Source organism: Oratosquilla oratoria, chromosome 25 (assembly GCF_046742065.1).
Source record: "Oratosquilla oratoria isolate Oo_2021 chromosome 25, ASM4674206v1, whole genome shotgun sequence".
In the NCBI taxonomy this organism is placed as follows: domain Eukaryota; kingdom Metazoa; phylum Arthropoda; class Malacostraca; order Stomatopoda; family Squillidae; genus Oratosquilla; species Oratosquilla oratoria.
In genome coordinates, this window is record NC_134801.1 from 39,162,888 (window position 1) to 39,167,887 (window position 5,000).

Below are 5,000 nucleotides of genomic sequence, written 5' to 3' on the forward strand. Positions count from 1 at the left end.
GTAGTATTGAGGAACATCTAAACGAGCGGATGCTCCGAGAAACTATGCTGAGTAATCGAGCGGAAACGTGATAATCTGTGTTAACGACCGCGACGAAGGAGGAAGAGGCGAAGTCTCCTGAAGAAGACGCACCAGGCGAAGACGGGGAATGCGGGAGGGCACACACAAACCTCGCACACAGGCGGGTTATATAATGCCCTTTGCGCAGTCAAGCAGCGCCGTATATTCTTGAACGAAATTCTACGTCTTGACGCCAAGGGTCCCAGAGGATGTGGAAGGGTATTTCCTCAGACCATGGATCGGGTTGTGAGACACGCTGTATTTATTTATTTATCTATTTATTTATATATCTAATAATGTATTTGTCTGTTCATTTGTTTATTTATTTATTCATTTATTTGTTTGTTTATGCATTTATCTATCTATCTGTTATTTATTTATCTATTTGTTTGTTTTTTATTTATTCATTTATTCATTTATTTATTCATTTATTCATTCATCTATCTATTTATTCATTTATTCATATAATTAGTTGTTTTGTTTATTCATTTATTTTTTCTATTCATTCATTTATTTATCTATCTATTTATTTATTTATCGATTTATTGTTTTAGTTTTTCAATTTCTATGTAGCTCTTGAAGTTCCATCAACAGGTTAGAATGGGAAACTCTGAGTACATTTGGTTTGTTTGAAAGTTTCATTCAGTTTCAGAGGCTTCTATAAACAGGTCAAATATGTAAACGTACCTTATCAAACTATTTACAGGGATTTACAAAGAATTCACAGTGAAGAAATATGAGCCACACTGGAGATTTTTTCATTCATAAAATCTATTAAAAAAAAAAAAAAAAAAAAAAAAAAACTCAGGTATCGGTTTTTTTTTTTTTTTTGTAATAAAATTTAGGTAATTTCGTTCTTCATCTTTTCACTTTATTTCATTTATCCCTAGAAGTGTCCTCTATTTGTTAAATTAAATATACAACTGTTTTAAGAATTCGCTTGACTGTACGAGAGTTCAAGCCTCTGGTTTTCGAAAAAAAAAAAATCAAAATCTGAAATGACTAAGAAGAGGTAATAGAATATGCAGGGAGTATAAACGCAAACTTCACACAGGCTGTTTTTTTTCTATCTATTTTGCCATATCTTATAGATTTTCTTGAGCAGACAATTTTACGCAGATATTTGGGGTTAGTATTGAGCTCAAGCAAAAGGATTTTTGATCGATAAAGACAATATTTCTATGGAATAAAATGATTAAAATCGTCTGGCTTTTGCCTTGATAAAACATTATAGCTCCATTTCTCATGAGCTCATCCTTTCACTGAATAAAATTATTTGGTGTTAAGTTGAAAAAAAATCATGTCACTATATTGGAAGGGCTGTCATGGCCTCTCAAATATTTTAAACTTGTATCCCTGACGGATAACTTTGAACTTTGCCTGTGATTGCAGACAAAAGGTTGATAATGAATTTCAATTAAATCATGGATATATATAAAAAAAAAATATTATCAAGTTTCATTTAATTTTCTTGAATATGTTTTAGTCCCGTCAGCGCGGCTACAGAATAAAAGAATAAAATAATCTGTCCTCAGCTGGGACAAATTCATAGAATATATCAATATCCCTAAGACATTAAAATATTTTAGTAGTACGATTTTACTAGGTTGTGCGTGGCTCATTCAATAGCAAAGGTATTCAACATATTCATTAAAACAAGTAAGATTCTTCCTCTTTACGATAAACTGTCAAAAGAAGGTGCTTCTCTCTAAACACAGAGTGTACTCGAATAACTAGGGCAAGTGGCAGTTACCAATAGCTTTGAATATCAATTTGCTTAAAAGTGGCAGTTTGCCGACAAGATTGACTAGATAAACACCGTACTTGAAAAAGCTGTAATAAGCGAAACGTCGTACAAATAAAGGCTCCGTCCTCATATGGTGTTTATCTAGTCAATATCAACTTAGATATTCGCAGTTATGAGTCGAGACAGATGTCTGTCTACACAAATGGTGATGGAGTGCAGTACGACTCTTGGCTGCCGATCAATCTTGAATCACTAAACAGACTTCGAAGTCACAGACGCTCTACGAGTCTACAAGGACTTTACAGGAAACCATTCCCACGCTTGTTAAACAAACTTCTCATGTTTATTAAACAAATTTTATTTGTTATTTACATTATTATAGTTTTTATTTATTGTTTTATTATTAATATGATTTTTTTTTTCGCATCCGACCTAGATATGGATCAAATGGTCTCCTGTCGGCATGCTCCGCCTTTGTAATCCTTTGTAAACTTCCCACGCTCGTTGTGCGGACGTAAACGAACTTCCCACGCTCTTTGCATGAACGTGGGAAGGTTTTGGAGGTCTCCTGCAAATGGAGATATTTTGGAGATCGGCGTCCAAGGCATGAGCCAGCTGCTTTCGAAGTTCCTGAACGAGAGGTGAAGCAGATCGGACTATGGGCTGCGAAAGAAATGGTTTCATTATTTCTTCCTGCCGAAGAATTATGAATAACGGTCATATTTTTCACCCGTAAATAGTTTAATCTTTTTCCCACGTGGCTGGTCCTCTTCTAAACTAAATGAAATCATCTGGCTTTATATTTGATCAAAATCACTAGACATTGGGAAATAAACATCTTGTGCTATGATCAAGGTAGTTTAACCGAGTTATTTGTGCATTTCTTTGCATTAAATGAACAAATTAATCTGTTGTTAGATATGCTTAAAGAATATAAATATTAAGACGCAGTTAACGTTTTTGATCATGTAATCATATGCATAATGAAATACACATTATTCGGGGAAACAAAATCCAACTAGAGTTAAAGAAGCTATCAAGAGATATTATCTATACTTTAATGATCAAAACTTAACTTTTATAAATGAAATTTATATTTGATCTGAAGAGAAAACCCAGGTTTAAACAAACGTCAAATACGTTAAAAGAAAAATAGTTTGGAAACAATTGCGATAAAATTGAATAACCACACAACGCTGGAAGCCATCACAGTGATATTGAGGCAACGGCTAATATCGGGAATGCTAATTGCAATATTCCATTAACAATTTCTCATCTAAAACGACAATTCCAACAATATCGAATTCAAGGACAAAAGTGCTCCAAATAGAGAAACAGAACCAGTTTAGAGAAGGGAAGAAGCGGCGTCTCTCTCCTTGGAGATGATGTCTCCCCGAAAATAAGTCATAGAGATAATAAAAGAAGAAGTCAAAGAGGAGGGCAGATGAGCGGAGGGAGAGTAGAAGTTCACAGTGATCAGTATACTTTATGAGAGTATGTTAGTCATTAATCATGAAAGGATACATGTGACTATGGATCATGAGGGTATGATAAAATCATTAAGGTGCCAAGAGAACAACACTTATGCACCTTATATAGGGAGAGACTGGTTGCGTAACAAGAACTTAAGCCATAACTTTAAGTCTTTGCAAACCTGAACATGTGACAGTCATCAATAGCGGTTTAAAATTGTAAATGAATGTAGTCACAAGAGGATTTTGAAACCAGTGCATCATGGCTGGCACCATGAGACGCTTAGTTGCGGCTGAAACCTTTACTTTTACTCTATGTCCTCAGGCATCTTAGCAAATGATCGTCACCGATACCCCTCGGAGACGAACAAGGGACTTTGTAATTACGATTTATAAAAAAAAAGCGTAACTTGCATATATGTATATATATATATATATATATATATATATATATATATATATATATATATATATATATATATATATATATATATATATATATTATGGGAAAGGTGGAGCGGGAAACACGGGTCCTTTCCCATAATTTGTCCCAATGTCTCTACATATATATATATATATATATATATATATATATATATATATATATATATATAATTATATATATATATACATACATGTATAATATCATATATCTATTTTTTCACATAACAAATGTTCGAGCAGATAGGTAATTTTTGCATGTTCCGAAACAATGCAGGAAGAATAAAAATATAAAAAGGAATAAGGTAAAACGAAAAGATGAAGATACAATAGGCAACTTGGAAAAGGATGGGACAGTGGGTAAGTATATTTTTGTTTGTACTTCTCACCTGAGCCGGGAGAGAAAGGCTTGTTTATTGAAAGAATTCTACAACCACTTTTTCTTTGAAGATACAAATGTCGGCCTTATTACCTCAAAGAATAAGGTCGTTTTTTGCTTCCGGTGCTGTATCACGTCCTGAAGCTTCGTTTTGGTCTACAGATGGATAATAAGATTCATTCGCATCCTAAACATAAACTTTCGTATGTCGTCGTTGTGTTTTTGGATGGAGTACGCGAACGAAGTCTGGGACTTTAATCAAGCGAAAATAACAAGGAGAGCAAAACACAAAAGGAGAGAAGGAAAAGAAGAGGGAGAAGGACTAGAGGAAGAAAGAAGAGAGGGAGGAGTCGGATGGAAGAAAATCATGAAGAGGAAGATGAGAAGAGGAAAGAAGAGGACGAGTGATAAAAGTGGAGTGAGAGAGAGAAGATGGAAGAGTGGAGAGAGAAAGAGAGAGTGGATGAAGAGCAGAATAGCATAAAGGTGGCTGAAAAACTGAAAAAAGAAAAGGGACAAGTAAAAGCGAAAATGAAACATTTGTAGGATTTCTACAGAATCTATGAAACGTTCATCAAAGTTCTGAGAGCTAACTAGAAGAGAGGAAGACGGGAGAAGAGAGAAGACTCTCAGGTTCCAATCCTCCTCTCTTTTCCCCAACCTGATGTTCTCATACAAAATTTGAACCCTCTCTTTCATCCAATTTGCCTTCACGTTACAACATACGCTTCTGCTGTCTTGCACAAAAAGATATGCCCATATTATTTCCTTTTCTTAAAAGCGTGTTCTTGTATATAAGTGCCTATTTTTATGCCTAAAGTTTGTAGATAAAGTAGAAGCCACCGTTTACGATTTCCACATTTGTGGTAGGAGTACGATTATTCTTTAGCAATCTGGCGTG